We start from the raw sequence: 22,559 nt of genomic DNA on the forward strand, positions 1-22,559 counted from the left end.
CCCAATAATAATTTTCAACAACCAAGGAAATGGCCTTATCTCTCCCAAAGTGTTCAACTAATCCTCTACTTGCTTCTCCTTGATGAGATTCTTTCTCATTGAACTTCTTGGATTGTTCAATTGGATCCCTTTGAAAAACATACCATCCTAGATTATGGAATCCAACCACTTTTTCCTATCAAATGTAACAATTTTTGTACAAGCCTTCCATGCTTCACCAAAATTAGGATCCTTTGGATACAAATTACTGAGTTCCTTGAACCCAACTACCAAAATTTGCATTTCTATCAACAAAATTTGTCTTCTACTAAGGGCATCTACAACTCTATTAGATTTCCCACTCCTATGTTTCAAACAATTGTATAAATCTTCAAAAGTTCAACCTACTTTAAATGACTTTGGTTTATTTTTCTTAACTATTCTAATATAGAAAATCTAGATGATCAGTAGAGAAAATGAACTCCTTAGGAAGAACATAGTATCTCTACTTCTTCAATGCCTGAACTATAGCATAAAATTTTTTATCATTAAAAAAAATTCTTTTGGAATCAATCAACTTCTCACTTAAATAAGAAATAATTCTACCTTCTTGGCTCAAAAAAAATCCTATTGCAATACCACTAGCATCACAATCTACTTGAAACACCTTGTTAAAATCTCTAAGTGCTAAAGTAAGTTGTTTGATAACTTTCTATTTTGATAGATTAAAACTCTTATCTACTGTTAAAATCCACTTAAATAATTTCTTGTCCCCTCTCATTATTTCAGTCAACAACCCACAAATATTACTAAAACCTCTTATGATTTTTTTTGAAAAACTAGACAATCCATGAACATATCTTACTTTTGTTGTACTCTTTGGAGTAGGCCATTCAATGATAGCCTTCATTTTTACTAGGTCCATTTTCAAACCTTTTGTTAACACTAGAAATCCTAGATACACCAATTCCTTCCTCACAAAATTGTACTTCTTTAGGTTTATCAACAACTTTTCTTCCCTCAACTTATCAAAAGGTAAACAATGAAAAACTAACCTAGAAAGTCCTTCAGTAACTCATTCATGACCCACATGAAAATTCTTGGTGCATTTCTTATCCCAAAAGGCATAAATAACCACTTGTACAATCCTTCCCTTTTCTTGAAAGAAGTATTTTTCTCATCTTCTTCTCTGATGTGAATCCAATTATACTCAATTTTTGTATCTATCTTTGTGAAATATATAACTCCACTCAAATAGTTCATAATATCATCCATCCTTGAAAATGGGAATCTATAGTTGATTGCAATCTTGTTGATAACCTTGAATCTATCCACATCATTCATAATCTATTCTTCTTTGGTGCTAAGACTACTAGTACAACACATGAACTAAAAATCTTTCAAATCAACCCCTTCTACAACAATTCTTTGAACTTGTCTATTGAAGTCTTCACTTTCTATTGGTGTCATTCTATGCATTTTATTGTTTGTAAAATTGGATCCTAGAATCAAATCCATTTGGTGATTGATCTTCCTTACTGGGGGTAATCCATCAAGTACATTATCTAACACAATATCAAGAAACTCTTCCAACAAATCTATAACTTCTACACATACCTCCACTACTTCATCTTTACCATCTTTTGGAATTACAAAAAAATACATATGCTCATTTTTTATACCTTTAAGAAACTCCTTTCTATCAACAAAATATATTATGGAAACACTACATACCTTTTATTCATTCTCCTTCAATAACTTCAACTTATGTTTTACTCCATCCTTTGTTAGAATGTAGGTATTTGCTCACCCATCATGTAAAACATGTTTGTCAAACTAGCATGGGCTGCCCAGTAATATATGAAATATCTCCATTGGTATGATATTACAAAGCACCTCATCCTAGTATCTAGGTATGTGCAAGATCATGGTCAACCAAACTATGCTCGTGACTGGCAATAAAAAGTCAAAAAATCAAGGTTATGTCAACTTGAAATGCAATTTTCTACTTGTTATTAACTTTATATCAAAAAGTTGAGAGAAAAGAATCTCAAAAAAATTGAATCTAGTTTCTAAGCTACCAGGAAATATCTCAAAAAAATAAAAATTGATTGGTCAAAATTTTGAATTTTAATGCTATATTACAAAAATTTTAGAACAAAAATAAGAATTAGACGTATGTCTAACCACCTTAATCAAAATAAAATGATAATATTTTTTAATAATATTTTAGATATAAGTAGTAGACTCATGCCTGGGTAGGACACATATTTTTGGGTATTTTTATTCTAAATAAATAATTTTTTACTTTAATATTTTGGAATTTAAAAACTCTTGTATTTAACCAACTTAAGTAATTCAAAACTCTACAAAATTCAATTTTTCATTTTATCCCCTTATAGTAGAAGAAACATAGAATGTGATGCATCTTTTGAACAAAAAAATGTTGTACCATTTGAAAGTTATAGTTGTTTTTCAAGTAGTGTGTTAGTCATCACTTTATACGTAACTCCATTAGAAAATAAATAATAATTACTAAACTTATAATTTGACAAACCTTACACTTATTGAAAGATAAGAACATTCTTAAGAACCCTTTTTCATTTCATCAAATTTTGGTGAAAAAAAAGTTTTCAGCTACATGTTTGAAGTAAAAATCACATAAAAGTAGGCCAAAAGCACATTTTTAGGATGTTTTTAAAGTTGAACATATAGGTTTGGTATCAAAAGATATAGTAGACCTTATAAAGATATTAATTGTTTTTATTTGGTATTAGGGTGGGTGGGAAAAAGGTTGGAATATATTTTAAAATAGTTTGAGATATTTTAGAACTACAAATTCTTCAGATCGCCACTTTTTTGGCACACCGTGATCATACACATACCCATCTTCCAATCCTGAACTTCACTAGGCATTGTTCACTAACCATGACCTTGTGGTCAACTTGCACCCAAGAAATATGATATAGACTTGGGTGTTTCTACCTCTTTAGCTTCAACTTTGTGACAATCATTTATGACACCACATTGTCATTACTTGCACCATCAATGATCACATCACAACACTTATATTTACATCTACACCTTGTGTAAAATAAGCTCCTTCTTTGATCGGGTTCATCTCACCACTCAAAAGGACTCTTTTGTTAACTAGGACTTGTCCTATTCTAGCATCTTCAAAATGTGATGACTTTGCATCTTCATCAACATGTACAACTTTGGGTTCACCTTCTACTCTCTAATCTATCCTTTCTTGGCATTGGGGATACTCAAATTCTCTATGCCCTTCTTCTCCACAGTGAAAATATTTCCCACAAAAGCTTGATCTTCCAAATCCTTGCCATCTTCCTCTTTCTCTTTGACCTCTACTATTTTAATCATGGAAACAATTGGACTTTTTTCCTATTTATTTTTGACTACTACTGCTTACCTCATCCTTTTTCTTTTGATCATCATTTTTGCCTCCATAAGACCATTTTCCACATCTTCCATTGGGACGTCTACACCTTTTTTTTTATCAAACTTCTTGTTCAACTTCTCCTCTACTCTTAAGGAAAATTGATATGAGTCCTCAATACTTGTCTTTTGAACTAGGCTCAACTCCTCTTGAATGCTTGGCCTTAACCCATTAAAATAATGGGAAACTTTTTTCTTATCAACTTCTGCATGGCCAATTCTACTTAGAAATTGGTAGAACTCTTTAATGTACTCTTGAATAGTCGTGCTTCTTGTTTCAACCCTTGCATTTTCTTTAGTAGATCCAGCTCAAAATCAACTTGAATTAATTGTCTCTTAAATTTAGCTATCATTCAATCACATTTGCTGATTTTTTCCTCACCTCTTTTATTTTCCCCAAACTAAATATCCTTCCACAAGATTTTCACATGTCACTTCACCTTGGAAATGCCCTTAAAAAGCCTCTCTTCCTCTAGTTTTAGAACTACCATTACTTCAATATTTTCTTCTTCTTCATCCTCATCCTCGCTTTTCTCTATTATGACAAGATTTAATCCTGTACATATTTATTCTTCCAATGCTTGCATATGTTATTGGGGGTCTCTAAAACCCTTAGGTATACAACCTACAACTCTTCCACCATGCTCTCTTCATGGAGACACTTTTCTGCTTCCACTGAAACCCTAGTGTAATCTAACTCCCAATCGATGATTTTCCTACATACTCAACCCAAACCATGCTCCTAGTGTGAATTTCCTAATAGTCTATGATCTATTCAAAAACTAAGAACTCTGACTTTGATACCATTTTATGAAGGGTGATCCCCTTAATATAGTAAACACATGACATAAACAAAAAAAACAACAATTTGCAAGAACAAAATATGGGTTTCTTATTATCCCCATAAATGTTAAATTACAAAATTTAGAATTAAAATATCATAACCCACATTGGCACCTTTACTATAGTAATATCTAAGACAAAGCTATGAACTATCACCAAGAGTTCTCCTGGATAATGTTGAGACATTTCTTAAATATGAAAGTTTATACTGCCTAGGAAGGTTATAGATACTCAAACTTAATACTTAGGGCTGACAAAACTTAAGAATACATATAAAGTAGGCCAAATATATTTTTGATATTTATTTTAAAAATTTGGTTGGCCCAACTTTAGAAGGCCATAACTCTCAAATTGTTGCTCCAATTGACAATTATAAACACTTTTAGGAAACCTCAACTTCTAATCTATAGGCATAGATTAGTATAAGAGCTCATCCATCAAGTTTTTGAGCTTTATTCGGGAATGCTTAGGCCTTTAATGAGGAGCTTGAAGTTTTTAAACCAAGATTTCACACCAAAAATCTGCAATAAATCAATGAATATCATGATATGACACTAAGCCTCAACTGATATACTAAATTATCCAAGATGAATATCCACCTTTGGAATTAGGAATTTTTGTGCTTGTATGATTTACTTACTAAGTAGAAAGCCTCCATAGACATCAATTGTGGATGAAGAAAGCCCTTATTCAAAAAACTGAAATGAAATAGTTTTGGTTGATGCAAGATTTCTCTTACACCCAGGATGCTCCTACATCATAAGCAGTCTAGTTAGAGTCATGTCCATATATGTATTGTTGCACTATTATATTGTTTAGTATTCATTCTTCATTTATTCAAAAAAAAATTTGTAGTTCTATATGAACTAAGTCATATGCTTAGGGGGAGTAGTCTTATTATCATTGCAATGATGTAATCATGACAAAGCATTTTTTTCAAAAATGTCAAAGGGGGAGATTGTTGGTATCTTTAACTATTGTTGTCTATTACTGTCAAACACTTAGTCATATACTAGGCCAAGAAAAAAGGTCATCATTGTGACCAAGTTGCTCTATATAGGCTGAGTCTATAAAGACTTGTAAATAAACATGTATATGTTGAGTTCTATAAGAGCCAAGTAACTCTTTCAATGTAGAGTATTTTTAATATGTGTCAGCTCCAATGATTTATAAGCAGTATGAGCACATCAATTACTAAATTACACATTGGTGTCAAGCACAATAGAGATCAAATAATAGCAGCATGTAAAGTGAATGCCAAGAATAAGAGATAGTAAGTGTATACTAACAAATAATTGACATTTGTGTCAGGAATGCTGAAAAATTTGAGATAAACCATTTTTGATAAATAGAAATTTTCAATTAATTTAAAACTTTAAAGATACATATTCACAAAAAGAGGGGTTAGGGGATCCAAGATCACTTTGCGAGATCATATAGCCCAAGGATAGAGATCAACTATTCATCATAAAAGATATATAAATATAAATATAAAATTTTAGGCTCCAAGAGTAGTGCGAACCAAAGGAGGTTCTTTGTCATTAGAACCCTAGAAATCCTTGGGGTTATTGGTTGGCTTAGAGGGAGCCCAACTGTCAACAACAACAACATTTTTGTCTTTATCTTTATCTTCCTTAGCCTTAGGAGGAGAAATGGCTAAATCTAGCTAGGGGAACACCCACTTGGGGTAACAGTGAGAAACTAGCCAACCATCATCAGTGGTAGTAGGGGGAGGCACTAGGGACCAACCTAAGCCTAACCAATGAGAAATCGAGGTTGAGTGACAATGGCCACAAAAGTCCCCATTGGGAGAGAGGAAATGAGACTATGACATGGGTGCCTACAAGTAGCAAGAAGAATTGATTTGGCCTCTTTGGTGACTACAAGGAGGAGCACGTGATCACTAGATAAAGCATTTGGAGGTACTCGGGCAACTGCACAAGGAGCATTTCCCTAGTGAGCAAGTAGCTCCTACATGTGACATTATTAAATATACATGCTTTATGACATTATTAAATATACATGCTTTAGAGTACATCATAATATAAGTATCAAGAAAGCTATGATAGAATAAAACAACATTGTGATCTTTCTAGATTATGAACAATATCTCCATTTTGAAAACATGCTAAATCTGGGCATATGTAAAAGGAAGTTTGGGAGCATCACTCAAAACCACCATATGCTAGGTGAAGGCCTCTAGATAAAAAGGGTAAAAGAAATAAAAAAAGTCTAGAGACAATAATTTTGAGCTCTTTTGTAAAACAAAAAAATATGTAGAAAGCTTTTAGTTTAGCTACAAAAAGGTCATCTATGATTAGGAACACCTAGATTCCAGAGCCAAGGACCCAAAGGCAAGCCTTGGAAGAGGAGACACTAGGAAAAGTGAGTAATCTTTGTCTTAGTGATAGCATGCTAGATAGTGGCAAATCTAAGACTCCAAGTCTTATACAAAGAATGTTAATGACAACATTATTTGAGGGTATCAACAATTGGAGGATGGGGCATCAACCATTGATAGCATAGTCTATGCTTGTAATTGGTCATTGGATTTACAAGGTACCACTTCCAATCTTTCCACAAATGGCAAGATGAGTGAATTCCAACCTTATGTAACAAATTGGGAGGAACTACAGAAACTAGAAGATCAATTTCCTATCGATCTGGATAGATAAGCCTACACTACACTTGTAAGTCCTCTCATGAGTGAAGGCTCATTGTAACCCTAAAGAATAAATTTTTGGGTATTTTGATACCCCTAAAAAATAAATGCAAAGCACTAGCTCCTTGAATCTTAGCGAAAGACACCCCTTGAGTGGAAAACAAGGGTGACCACCAAAGGTTTTGTTGATTCATCAAGAGTCCATCTCTAAATACATTACTAGCCCAATGAAGCTAAGGTTTAAAATTTCTTCCTAGGATTTCCAAATGCTCTTAGCAAAAAAATTGCCCTGAATCTAAATAGGTTTAGAAGTCACAAGAAGGGTTTGAGAACCAATCCCTTTTTAAGCTAGGTGGTTAATAAGAAATCTTGAAGAAATGAAGTGATGTAACAAATTTTCTAGACCTCATCTCTAGTGAGAGCCCATATGATCCATGTGGCACAAAGGGCTACCCCTTGCATATGAGTGGAAAGCAAGGCAAGACCACCAAAATCCTTGCATAAAAAACACAAGTCCTAGGCCACTTTGTCAAAGCAATGATGCACAACATCAGAGGCCTAGAGAAAGTCTCTAAGATGATGTTAAAGCTTAAAGTACAAGGCTTTGGAGGGAGCCCAAAAAGAAAAATAATATATATGAGTAGCTACAAGTACTTTGGAGCATATTTGGAACTTCCTTGCAAGTGAAAGGGGCTTAGTGATCCAATATTCCAACTTCTTCTCAATTCAAGTAAGTACAACATTCCAAAACTCCATAAGAGATGCTTGAAAAGTAAAGGGAATGCACAAGAATTTAAAATTTTCACCATGTTGGACCCATTTCCATCCATACTATTATAACCAGTGATGGCCTGGTAGAAAATATTATTGGTAGCAAAGGATTTTGTGCCATTGGATAGCCAAACCTAAAGCAAGACAAAAAGCATCTAAACACTGCAAAGTAGTGGAAATATTCTCCTCATCCTCAATCAATGTGAGTAAAGAATCATCTACAAAATGGCCATTAACTAGCTAGGTGGTTGAATCTAGTAAATAAATGCCATCTACCAACCATCAAGAGACAACATCGGCCAATAGATAACCAAAGCCCTTAACAGCCAAAATATATAGATAATGTGCAAGAAGAAAACCTTGATAGATAGATATAAAGAGCCCAAAAGCATCAGACTGTTGATCATTAATGGTGATGCAAGAAGAAGCATCCCCAAATAACATCTGTACTAATTGAGAAAATACTATGCCAAAACCCAAAGCTTGAAGCATAGCAAGAATAAAGGGCAATTCAATATGGTCATATGCTTTGGTGAAGTCAATCTTCAGGAATACAGTGTGCTGTTTGGATTTCCTTGTCCATTCCATTCCTTCCTAGATAGCAATGATGTTGTCCAAGATATAGCAGGACTTGATGAAGCTAGTTTTTTTAGGTTAAACAATCTGAGGGAACAAATGCAAAATTTTAAGAGAGAGGGCTTTGGAAATGATCTTATAGGAGACATCCAACAAGGTGATGGATCTCCAATTGAAAATCTCTTTAGGATCTCCATCTTTAGGTATGAATTTAATATTCCTTTCTTGATGATGCTGCCTAATGATTTAGAATTGTAATTTTCAAGATAAACTTGAAACAAATAAGGCCCAATGTCATCCCAAAGCATATTGTAGAATTCATAAGGGAAGTTATCACATCTAGGGGTTTTTTTGTCAACCATGGATAAGATAGCTTCCTTTAAGTCTACAAGAGTAAGTTTTAGTTCACAAAAGCCATACTACTAAGGAGCAAGCATATTGGGAGTAACATCAAGCAAGCTTGTAGTGCTTGATCATGCTCAATAGAGGGCCCCTGACCCATAAAAACCTACTCATCATGACACACAAAATCCTAGAGAATATGAGGTAGGTGGGTGAATCCTTGCTGATCTTCATTCATGTGCTTAATACCCATAGTAGACTAATGAGCCCTCAAAGAACTAAAAAATTCTTAGGAAGCCTAATCACTGATCTCCAACCAATGGACACAAGCTTTGGTCTGAGCTCCCCTAGCAGTATAACTATCTACAACCTACTTCTAGTGCCAAAGGTTTGCAAGCCAAACCAAGAGATCCATATCAAATAGATTCATGGCAATAGCCTCAAAGGCCATATGCAAATTGAGAGTTGTGGTTTCATAAGATCACCTATAGTACATAGAAATTTTTTACCTTGAATGTAAAGAAATCTCATAGTACAAAGGATAGCATCATTCCACCATTTAATCCATCCAAGGTGATTTTAAGGTTAAGGCTCAAGATTCCATGCAAATAGGATATGAGCAATAGTTGGTGGATTGGATAGCAAAGAAGTGTTGAGGTAAAACTAGGTTTTATTTAGGCAAGGTTAAGTTATCTACCAAGTGATGGAAAATAGGATGGGGGAGCGGTCTAACAATGTCACATTAGTAAAAGGAATGATAAGAAAGGCATGCTTTTGAGAAAAGGAGAAGAATAATTGCATAGAAATCATATAGGGATATCATTTCTTTTAAAAAATCTATCAGATCCATCTTGAAAATTGGACCAACTGTTCCAAATCCCATCAGGGCAGCAGTGAGTAACATTAGGATCAAAAAGACCTAATTTTTTTTGCATGTAAAATTAGGCCTCCCATTCACCAGATGCCCATCTAAAGTGTAGAAGGCCATCCTTGTTAGAGGCTAGCTCAACCATATTGAAGTCCCCGCAAAAAAGCCATGTAGCAAGTAGAAAATGATCTACCAACCAATGCCATGGGTGTGAACATTCAATAACATCATTGGTAGCATCAATGTTAACAATTCCAAAAGAATAGTTTTGAAAAAACAACAAAATCCAAACCACCCCATGAAAAAGGTCAAAACCATGCAAAACAATAAAGGAGAAGAGTAACAACACCACCTCGACCACCTTCATGTTGAGAAGCAAAAATGACACTATCCAACCAAATAACATGATAGGATGAGGTAAGATGTAACCCAAAAACTTTAACTTCCTAGGGGAAAAGCACATTAAGATCAAATTGATGCTTGGTATCATGCAAAAAAAAATTTCTAGGTAGATCTATTAGCCCCTACACATTCCATGACATGCAATTCATGGTAACCTAGCTTGGATGTCATGCTCATTCCCAAGAGAGGAGAAACTATTGTGAAAAAAAGAGGGAGGCACAAAAGAGGGGTCCTTAATAGCAATGACCCTTCAAAGGTTCTCCCAATTCTCAAATCTCATCATGGCTATTTGGGCTACAAGATCGACATAGCTTTTGCTAGGCAATCATTGATGCCATTTGTAGCACTCGAATCCAAAGGGGATTCGGATCTGGGGTATGAACACCCACTATCCCATAGCCTCCAGGGTTTGAAACAAGAGGTAAAGGAAGAAATGGAACTAGGGATTCAAGGGGTATCTAGCTTGAGCTAGATTTACCATGATCCACAGGAATAGAGCTCACCTTAGCCACAGTTGAACCATTCTTTTTTTTCACCACTATAGTTTTTTCTTTGGTAATGTAGGACCTAGATTGTTTTTTGGGCTTCCCATTCCTTGCTTGTCTTTTTGACCTGCTATTGTAAAAACTATAGATAAACCATTTTTGTCCAACATGAAAAGAGATATTTAATATTTGGAGAGGATTTTATAGAGGCTATTACACTTTTTATGATGTAGATCATAGATCCCTATGTGTTTTGATATCTAGGATTGGCAAAAAAGGGAAGCATTTAGAAAACTCTTTTAAGAAATATTTATATAAAGAAGATTAAAAACTATTTTGATATATGATGAGGAGGACCAAACAAAAAATTTGAGTGATCACAAAGAAGATCATGTGTGGAAGTGTGAACATTGCTAAGAAGACAAAAGAGTTAACTTATGTTATTATAAAATAGAGGAAGTGGCCTTATCAAGAAGTGGAGGCCAATAAAGCTATATTAAACTAGAGATCAGATCAAATTGAAGATCCAAAACCATATATTTAGAGAAGAATAAGGATTAGGTACTAAATCAATTCTAATAGGCTCGATCATTCAGGGATAATCTCTTAATAGAGTGATCTTAACAAATCTATTGTAAATCTCTTAACCAAGTCCTTACTTTATTGTAAGTGGAAAATCCTCTTAGAACATAAGATCTAACAATCTTAACAACCTGTAACAGGCTGACCCCACATAGGGTAGATCATTAGAAGTGATTAACATTGTAACCCTAAGAGGTTAACTTTATTACTACAATAGTGGAGATTTGTGGGTGTCATCCCCAACCCGATTTTACCTTCACTTTGGAATTTTTCTGCATAACCAAATATATGCATTACGTTATTATATTTCATGCATGTGATTGATATTTTAGATCTATGTGGTACTATAGTTTGATTTTACAAGTTGTGTTATGGATGAATTAGATATGAGATGGAAAATATGGTGAATGCACTAAAGATGTGTTAAAAGCTAAAAGTGGTATAGATCCTGATTCACCCCATTCCCCTACTCTCAATATCTTAGTTTCCCAATTAAGATTTCGAATATCCCTAAGAAATATTGACCCATATGATACAATAGTATAAAATTTGTTCCTTTTATTTCATGTAGACTAACTCTAGTTTTTGAGAGTACATGCCTTAGGTACATTCTGGTTCCAAAATTTAGGGCATCACAATTTAGCTTACTTGAATTTTAATTTATTAATTATGTCACAAATCATAATTACAAGTGTTAACATTTAGTTTAAATTAATCAAATTGTTTTTAATTGGCAATTTGAATACATGTGAAAATTTTATTACTTACATTTATCATAAAGGTTTAACCACATTTTTTAATTGGATGCAAGAAATACCATGGCCAACTTAAAGTGGGCAATTAGTACTACCATGAAAGGGGAGGCTATAAGGTAAAGTTCAAGGTAGTTGAAAAATGTAAGGTTTGACAAATTGTACCTAATTGGCCAAGTGATTAGGCTCAAGGAAAGCTTCAACACATCCTTCTCCTATCAAATTGACTATTCTTTGTCTATTACATTCTTCTTGTTGAACTAGACACATGAAATCGAAATATCAATCTAACCTATTGACATCATCTTCAATTCTTTCGTTCATCATTTATCCTAATTTTAAAATAAAATGAAATTTGATAAATCAACTATTCAAAAACTAAGTAAAATAAAACATGGTATTAAAAATTAACCTAAACCTTATTAAGAACCACATTGCACACATATACATTATCATAATATCAATTTAGGCCTAAATTCGTAAGCTAACATTTAATGTAGAAAGGGAGAGCTATATTAATTTGATTTTCCCAGCTTGAATAATCATACCCAATCACTTGAGGGAAATTTCCACCCTCTTAAATTGCACAATTTAACCATGGGATTATTAATATGCTTGATAGCTTAACCATGGGAATTATTAATCGAGTAGTCTATAATTTTGTGAGGTATTCCTAAGTCTAGCTAACAGTGAGTATGATAAATGATGGAAGGATGATGCAAAAGAGTTCAACATTACTCTATATATTCTTAAACCTTGAGAAATGAGTATTTACTAGAAGAGGGGAGTTGCTTAGAAAAAACTATGAAAAACATAGAGGATAGCAGCAAGGTAGATTCTAAGTTATCATCACATACAAACTTTTTCCAACCTCCACTAAAGATTGGTGTGTTATTACTATTAATAACACATCATACTTTCCACTCTTTTGCATCACCAACCAAAAGAACCACTCTATTCCTTTGATTTGGTACTTGAATTAGATTTCCCCAAGATTTCCATGACCCCTATATTCCCAAACCATAAAAAATTAAGTTCACATAGATGTCATTTGAGTAATATAAATTCTTCTTTACTATTCATAAGAAAAAAATGATCTACCAAAGAATGGTATAAGGTACTAGCTTTAGTGCAGAGAATAAAATCTCACCAGCATGTACGGTTCATTCACATTCAAAAATGAAAATTTCATAAACATTCTACAAAATGGTCTATCTGATTCAAAAAGAGTTGTAGACTCTATTGTCATTTCCTTCTCCAAGGGAACATAATCAGGAACAAATTATACTTTATTGTTATAATGATTCAAATACAAACCTACAAATGTAACAACTTTATATATTTGTTCAAAACATATTTCTTACCAAGCAATGAGGATTTCCTTGGCACTGCTTCACTTTATCTGATCTATTATATATTGATTACAAATAGATTAATCAACTAGAAGAAGCAAACTTACTTGTAAAAATAGTAAATTTTGAATCTTCTCATTCTTCTTTGCAATAATAGAGTGATTAAGTATTTATATAAGCCTTGAAGGAAAATTGAAAAACTAAAAGTTAAAGTTTTAGGAATAGTTTTAATACTAAAGCTTCAACCTACCTAATGATATAAGATGAAGTATTTCCTAGACTAGTGGTCTGAGGACTATTGATAGTAGAAAATAAGTAAAGGGATCTTTGAAATAAAACTAATTTCCTTCTCCAATTTTTATTCACTGATAAAAAAAATGACTAGTGTATGCTTGTAACCAAGAAAGCTAGTCTTTGTGCAATGATAATAAAATACTGAATGAATAAATTAGTAGTCTTAATCCATCTTTTAATTTTCTTGAACATAATTTCCTTTCCTCATTACCGTTCAGAATTACGTGGAGGCAATGAACTAAAGTAGTCTTAATAAAATGTATTAAAAAAATAAAATAGAATATCAGATAAAAAGATATAGTAACTATAGTAGTCTACCAACGTTGGTCAACATTGAAAGAGCTCGAGTTAGGAAAAGGCTGAGAATAAATCAAAACCCAAAATGTCTACCGCCAATAACTGTAGAGCCGAGCCTTAAATCAAACTAATTTATCTGAATCATGAATACTGGCATTAGCGACTGGAAAGAGGAAAATGGAGACATGATGCTGAGTCAGAATATGTGACAATCTTCGCTACCATAGCAATAATTAAAATCAGCGCCAGCAGTTGATGATTTCTCTTCCAAGCTGACGAACTCAATGAAGAGAGAGTAGATTGATAATCAGCTACCAGAGAATTACACTAATCTCATTCTTTTAAATATAAATTATTTTGGTGCCTAAATAAATATCATATAATTTTATTCAAATTTTGATATAAGAACAAATCATAACTATAAAATTAATAATATGAGCAACATAGGTCTTTACAAAACAAATATTAATTTTATTAATCAATTAAAAATAAATAAAATCTTAATATTTCTATATGTCATTGAATATAGCTGAAACATTCTATTATAATTGATTCCAAAATACTATTATAAATATTTATTTATTTTTTTAATATTATAAAGTTTGGGAAAAATATAAGCTCTTAATATAATTATAAAATATTGGAAAAAGAGGGGTAAAAATTTATTAAGACAGAAAGAAATACAACAAGGAGCTCAATCCTAAGCAACAGGATCATCAAATTCTTGCACCATCTCAAAGGAAAGTTGCCTCTTATCCATAATATTCCAACCGGGATCATGACTAGAAGCCCATTTGGCTAAACAATCAGTAGCTCTGTTCATTCACGAGGAATATAAGTGAACCCAATGAACTAAAACAATAGTGGCCAGCTGCCAACTACCATCCTCAAGCTCATGCGAGGAAAGCAAGTTCACCATCACTTGGGAATCAGACTCATAGATAGTCTTACTCCATCCCTGCAAGCAACACTATTCCAAAACATATAAAATAGCTTGAGCTTCCATGAAATTGTTAGTGTAATGACCCTTATGAACTGAGAAAAAGAATTTAACATCACTAGAACTGCATGGAGCCACTCCCCCAATACCAGCAAGGCCTGGATTCCCTCAAGAAGAGCCATCAGTGTAAATTTTTAGAACTCCACAGGGAGGAGGAGTCCAATGCCCATCCTGATTCACCCAGCATTTCCTTTGATGCTGAGGCTACCTAGACATAGAAGGAAACCTTTGAGCTGTAGCCCAATCCAGAAGATGAAAATTGAGGCAATTGCATATAGCAAGATCAACCAGATCCATACCCCTAGCTGGCTCACACTTCACTTGAATAGTTTCCTGAAGAGAATATGAGATCTTCCACCAAAGATGCAAAACACCAAGCCAAACATCTTGGAAGATTCAATGATTCCTCTCTAGCCAAATATGCCAAAGCATGAATGATGGGCCAACAATCCAAGCAACATGGAGAGGAGAAGACTTGGAGGGAGCATTGCCCAAGTGGGCCGAAAACTAGGCAAAGATGAAGCATGCCTACAAGAGCAACCCCAAGCACTCCACCAAAGGTATCATAGCTGAATAGAATAGGAGCAATGGAAGAATAGATGAGAGACAGACTCCTCCCCATTACCACACAAAACACAATAAGAGGGGCCCTGAAATCCATGTTTACAAAGATTATCCCACATAAGACAATGATTGTAAGCCACTAGCCACATGATAAATTTGCACTTGGACCAAGAAACTTTATTCCAAACTTGCTTCCACCATGGGACCTCAACATCCCCAAATAATTGTCTAGTTATCTCCTAATACCCAGTAGAGACATGATATTTACCAAACAAGGTACCTCCCCAAGCCAAAACATCTAGACCTAGCAAAGAGAAACATGCTTTAGAGGCAAGAATCTGAGAGAGCTCCTGACGATCCACGTCTATGCTGGCCACTCAAAAGAATGCTTCCATGTGAAACCAACAATAGGTCCAAATTGATAAGGAGTCTTGTAATGAGCCACTTTATCCCATCCAGTGGCATGAAATAGGTCACTAAGAGTCTGAAGATGAGGGTACATGGATAATATGGATGGGAATCCATCCCAAGCATCAAACCAAAACAAAGCCTCAGAACCTCCTTTACATATCCAGAACAAACCCCTCTTGACTAACATTGCACCTATCTTCAGAGTATGCTAGACCATTGAGCCACAACCTTCAAGAGGAAGTGCAGAAAAAGAGCAAGGATCAGCACCATGAAAATATTTATGAGCGATAATACAAGCCCAAGGTTGATGTTGTCCAGAGCACCATTGCCATCACCAATAAAGTTTAGCAGCCAATGCTTGACTACTCAAGAGAGATGATCAAAGACTAAGACCACCCTCGTTTTTAGGCCTACAAATAGTGTCCCAACTAATCAAGCTCCATTTAGTACTACGCAAATTACCACTCCAAAGGAATTTCCAAGAAAGAGCATCAAACTCCTTGAGAAAGTAAACAGGAGCAGCCTGAACCATGCTTCTATAAGTAGGAAGAGCTTGGATAATAGATTGAAGAAGAGTAGCCTTAGTAGTAGTAGAAAGCCATTTATGAGTCCAATGATTTACCTTATCCTGAAGCTTGGTAATAAAAAATTTTCAGAAGAGACATGGCTACCTAGAAACAACAATAGGAATGCCAAGATAAGTCAAAGGAAGTGACCCAATATGAAACTGCAAGATACCAGTAAACCTGTGCTGAATAGAATCAAGAGTATCAAAAAAGTAAATGGAAGATTTGTGCTCATTAACTCTCTGCCCTGAAGCGGCCAAATAAATGTCCAAAGTATGTGGAAAGGCTTCAACTTCCTTGATCCTAGCAAGACCCACAAGAGTAGAATCATTAAAAAATTGAAGATGGGAAAGAGAAGGTAAACCATTACCCCACCACCACCCCTGAATAGAATTTTTGGACACCTAATACTTATAAAATATTTAATTTAGAAGTTTAATTTTTTTTTTTTTTAAATAATCATAAAATAAGATTTACCTTAGTACTACTTGTGACCACTTGTCTATCTTTCCAATTCCATCTATTCTTGAGTAAAGCCACGGAAAAAAATCTGAAGTTATTTTCTTGAAATATAAACCGAACAAGTTTTAATATTCATCACTAGAGAAAATATTTTTTATTATCTTTGATCATAAATTAAACACATTTTATATTGTTAAATGAAGTTGAAATATGCTACATAAATAAATAATAATTAAAAAGGACTGCCAAGATAAAGAAAAGAGAAGATTTTACATTATAGCTATAATGATACAATAATCTAAACACATAATTAATGAAAAATAAAGAACTAAATAACTATAATGAAGAAAATTAACATATAATAAAAATTGTTTATTATTTTAACCATAAATTATTCTCTATAATCCTTGCCCATATATCATTAACTAAATATTTTTTAAAAATTAAAAAATCTTTAGGAGAGTTGTGACTGATTGCACACGTTTGTCAAAAAAAAAATCACACTAAATTTCACTACACCAGCCTCCAAAGAATCACCAATTACACTAATTCAATCTATGATGAGTTGAAACTATAATTTGAGCCATCTTAAAAACAGGTTGATCATAGTTTTAAGCCAGAAATGCAGGGTAAAACCTCCAACAAATTTCACAGAAAATATGTGAATGCCAACTTCAACTTCACATTGCCATCAATAGAAAATCCTACAAATGCACATTTAAATTTCTAACAAAATATAGATAAGTATTAAAAACAAATTGACATAAAACCCATTATCTAAAATCATAGCGGAAGAATTGAGATAATACTTTCACCCTAGGTACGGATCTCGCAACTCATCACCAGAAAACCCTAAAAGTAGACAAATCGCTGAGAATTAAAATGAGAACTTAGCAATGCAAACTTTGTCAATTCTTTTTTTCTGCTGAATTTTTGTCATAGAAATATTGCTCACCAATCCCAAATCATATAACTCAAAATTTACGTTACACACCAGATGACTGACTACCAGATAACCGAACATTTGCTCATGCTTTTCACACTGGAGAATGTTAATGAACCTGAAAATATAATACTCACACGCATTCTGTGAACATAATCGGTTTTCCAAGTTCATCAATTATTTAAATATTTTTTATTATAGTAGATAGGTACCATGAATCAATCTGTGTAGATAGTCCATAGATATGGAACCTTTAATTTTTAATTGTGATTATAGTAGTTATACATATATTATATTATACAATATATGTGAAGTCAGCCTATATACGAAGATATTCTAGAGAGATATGAAGACTTTAATTTTAGTGTCTAGTTAGTGTTTAAAAAAATTGTTTGACATCGTATCTCTCATCCTCTTCTACTACTCTTTTCCCCGTTTACACCTTATAATCATCAATAATCTCATTCATATGCCCCCTAATAATCACCATATCTCCCCTCTTCGTTATCTCTCTCTAATATCCTTTAAAGTAGGAATAATTAATAGAAATAATTGAATAAAAAAATATTAATAAATATTATAAGGATAATAATATATTTTTAATATAATAATATAACTAATCAAACAATGAGAGTATATTATTAACATAATAATATTTAAGATCTTATTAAATTAATAAAGAGAATCAAAGAAGGCTTATGTCTTTGGTGAAATGATGGGGCTTCTTGCCTGTAGTGCCTGCAACCAACATTCACGTCTCCACATGTAGTAGTTACAACCAAGAGTTAAAGAACATTAGCTAAATTTTTCTATATCATATTTATAGGAAATATAATACTAGAAATAGTAATGAAAAGTGAGTTAAGGCGAAATTAGCACATTTTTCATATCCCAAGTATGTTTAAAACTCTAGTTTTCCTTCTATCATGAGTATATCTTATTCAAAAGTAATTCATTGTCTACCTGGCTACCTTGAACCTTACTAAACAACCCATCAATCTCAATCACCTAGCTAAAAACTTAGTATTAGAATTTATTTAGATGGCAACCAACCAATAACTAGTAGTAATCCAAGTATAGGATCCTTGATTTTAACTCAAATCTCTTTTAAAGGCATCCAAATAAATAGTGACGAAGATAGTGAGAATAGGTGGAAGAAATGCCAAGAGCTAGGAATATATGCATACTAGAATGGACCACATGACACAATTTTGATATTTGTAAAAGGTTAAAGAGTTTTTGCATAGAGCAGGTAAATATATCTGTTAGAGTAAATAATTAATTAATTGTTAATTATTTATTCTATTTACTTAAGCTTACTTAGGTTAATGCATTTATTTAATACTTAGTATTTAATGCATGTTGAGGTTAGTTGTTGACAACATGAGAGTTTGTTCCTTTTAGCATACTTATCTTTTTCACCTTTTGTGGATGTGTGCTGAGTTGTCATCCTTATCTTCTACCTCTTTCTAGCTTGTTCTACAAGCTTGCATGAGGCCTTTATAAGTGGTCTCTCTCTCATTGTAAATTCATTCTATTTTCACATAACAATTCTAATTTTCTATTGTAAAATATTCTTGTGTTGTATTTGCTTCAAGCTCTTTGCTCTCTAGGTCTCTTTTCAGCAAGCTATTTGCACTGCAGGTGATCTTGGCACATTATTGGAGTCAAATTCTCAACTCCTATATGGTATCAGAGCCTCCCTGATACTTCTTGTTCGAAGGATTTTTGAAGCCATAATTTGGAGTCACAAACCCTAATTTGTTTGTGTAATTTTTCTTCAAATTAGGGGTAGAGTGAATTTTCAGAGCACCTTTAGCCCAAACAGATGTTGCTATTGAATCCCGAAGGCCATTTGCAGTTAGGATTCATATAAAACTTTTCATTTTTGGACACAGGGCATTTTGGAAATTTTTTGAAACCTCCAGGTCGTTGTCGTATGGACTGTACAGAATAAAAAGGAAAAAAATTAAAAAAATAAATCACCACCGTAGCAGTGCCGAAGTACCACCTAACAACCACCCCGTCACCACCATCTGCTCGCCAACTCGTCACTGCGCCAGTGGCTCTCGCCACCCGGGTGCAGCCAATGCACTACCCGCGCACCGTCCAAGTGCCATCGAAGGGCCACTTCTGCCAGCGACATTGCCAGGTTTTCCTCCCGGGTGCCACAGGTCCTCCGCACCAATAGGCCGCTGCCACATGGACTCCTGCACAGACCTGCTGACATCAGTTTCTCGACTGCTAATGTCATTTTTTGGAGACTTGAAATCACTTTTTGGCCACTAATGTCACTTTATTGGCTAATGGATTTTTTTTGGTGATGACCTTGTGACTGGCATACAGTCATCAAATTTAAGAAACTATCTGTAATTTTCCAGCAAGGTGCAATTTTAGAGTAGTAGTTGATTTTTTAGCTATAACTTGAGCATACAGAGGTCTTTCTCCAGTCTGAAAGAAGCGTTGGAAAGCTGACTCAAAGATGGAGACATTGGTACTAGTTTTGTTAGATTCTGAGTTTGTTTAAGCTTTTTTTTTGGCATCAAAGTAGAGGCTTATGTTTCCTCCTATTCTGCATCAACAAATCTAGGTTCTTTTCCAATTTTTTGCTTTCCTTAGTTGTTTTTGTGGTATTTGAAGGATATTCTTGTATGTTTCTATGGGGGTGTCTTTCTTTTCTATAATTTACTTCAATTAAGACCCTTCTACTTCCGTCTTCTTCTTTCTCTCAATGGTGGATCCATCTATAACCTGTCTCACACCACACAACTACCACACCTAGAAGGCACAAATGATTAGGCTTCTAATTTCAAGAGGTCTATGGCCTTGTTTGGATGAGAATCAAGCTAATCTTAAATGACCTTATGAGGTTCTACAACACAAGAACAAGATGGATGAAGCCATGGGGCTGATTGCACTCAACATTTTAGATAGTCTGTTGTTTCACCTGGATGGTTTGACTACTCCACGAGCTTATTGGCAAAAATTTTAGACTTTGTTTGGACAGGTGAATGAGTTCTAAGTACTTTATTTGGATGTAGAATTGAATTCTTTGTCACCAAGCAACTTTTCCACCATTGAGGAATTTTTGATGAAGTTCAAATCCCTACATGTAGTTTTATAGGGATGTGGGAAGAACAAAATGGATAATGAGTGCATATATTTGATACTCTCAAAGATAAAGGGGTAGTATCAGGTCTTTTCTTCTACTTTCTACTCCACCATGGATGCCCTTGGAGACTAACATAGGATGCCTACATTTGAGACATTTTGTGATAGGTTGACTAGGGAATAGGCAAAGATCCAGCAAGTGGATGGCTCTGGCTCTTCCAGCCAAGCATTGGTTGCTCAAAATTCTAAGGGGAAATCAAAGAAGAAAGGAAAAACAAAGAAAGACACATCCAAATCTGATCCTCCAGCTAATCCTCCAACAAACCCTCCCAAGGGTAAAGATTCTTCAAAGTCGGGTGAGTCTACCTCCAAGACCAAGAAGAAATCGAGTGAGAACTGTAGCTTTTTTGGTAAAGATGGACATTCAATTTCTAGGTGTTGGAAATGATTAGAGGCTTTAGAGGAAGCCGTGAAGGAGCATCACATTTCCGCTCCTCAATCTTCATCTCCACCTGCAGGGAAAAGTCATGCTCTTTCTGCACAAGCTACAACTTTAGTGCCTTTATGGATTCTTGATTCTGGGGCTTCTCACCACTTAACAAACACTCCTAAGTTTCTTACTTCACTTGCTCCTTGCACAACCACACAAATTGCAGTTGGTAACTCTTCACAACTTTTAGTTTTGGGTTTTGGCACTATTGCTTTGGTTGGGGTTTCTCTATAGGATGTACTTTGTGTTCCTAATATTTCGATGAACCTTCTATCTATCTATCAAATTTTCCACTCTATCTTTGGGAAGACAGTCAATTTCTCACCACATGATGTGGTTATTTAGGACTTGCATGATCTAGAGATGATTGTGGCCACTGGGAGTGTTGACTCTGCATCATGCCACTATATATTTGGTGGATTTGAGTGTTTTCATGGCACAGGTTCATGTTTAGTTGCACATGCAGATTCAGTAAGCAGACCTTGGCATGAACATTTTGGGCATGTCAGTTATAGATATCTATAGTAGATGAGCACATAGGCACTTGTTCTTGGGCTTCCCTAGATTTCTTGTCCAGATGGTGTTTGTCAAGGATGTGCACTTGGCAAGCAACATAGGGATTCTTTTCCACATGGATGAGCCACTCGTGATTTAGAACCTTTGGAGATAATTCATAGTGACCTCATGTCAATTCCTACTCCTTCTTTTTCAGGTGCTAGATATGTGCTTACATTCATTGATGACTTCTCCAGACGCAGATGGGTGTACTTTCTTAAGTATAAGTCTGATGCCTTCAATTCATTTTGAGTTTTTAAGGCATTTGTAGAGAAGTAGTCTAGACTTTCTATTTGGTGCATACACATGGATAATGGAGGGGATTATGTGAACCAGGCTTTTCAAGATTTCTATTCTGAGCATGGTCTTCAGCATCAGCTTTCAGTGCCCTACACACCTTAGCAAAATGGTGTGGCCAAGAGGAAGAACATAACCCTTCGAAAGATGGTCAATTGCATGATTCAATCTAGGTCCATTGATTCATGTTTTTGGATAGAGGCAGTCAATTGTGCCAACTACATTAAGAATTGGATGCCTCACAAGGCACTTCAACATATGACTCTTAAGGAGGCTTGGTCCCGTGTCAAGCCTGATGTGTCATCATTCAAAGTTTTTGGGAGTATAGCATATGCATTTGTCCTTGATGCTCAGAGGAAAGCAATGGAACCGAAGAGCTAACCATTGATTTTTGTTGGCTACTGCGAGGATGTAAAGGCTTACAGGTTATTTGATCCTAATTCCAGAGAGATCCTATTTTGACTAGATGTCCAGTTTGATGAGAGCCCTCATGCAGTAC

This window comes from Cupressus sempervirens, chromosome 11 (assembly GCF_028749045.1).
Source record: "Cupressus sempervirens isolate cs-2001-9-10 chromosome 11, ASM2874904v1, whole genome shotgun sequence".
NCBI classification, from domain to species: domain Eukaryota; kingdom Viridiplantae; phylum Streptophyta; class Pinopsida; order Cupressales; family Cupressaceae; genus Cupressus; species Cupressus sempervirens.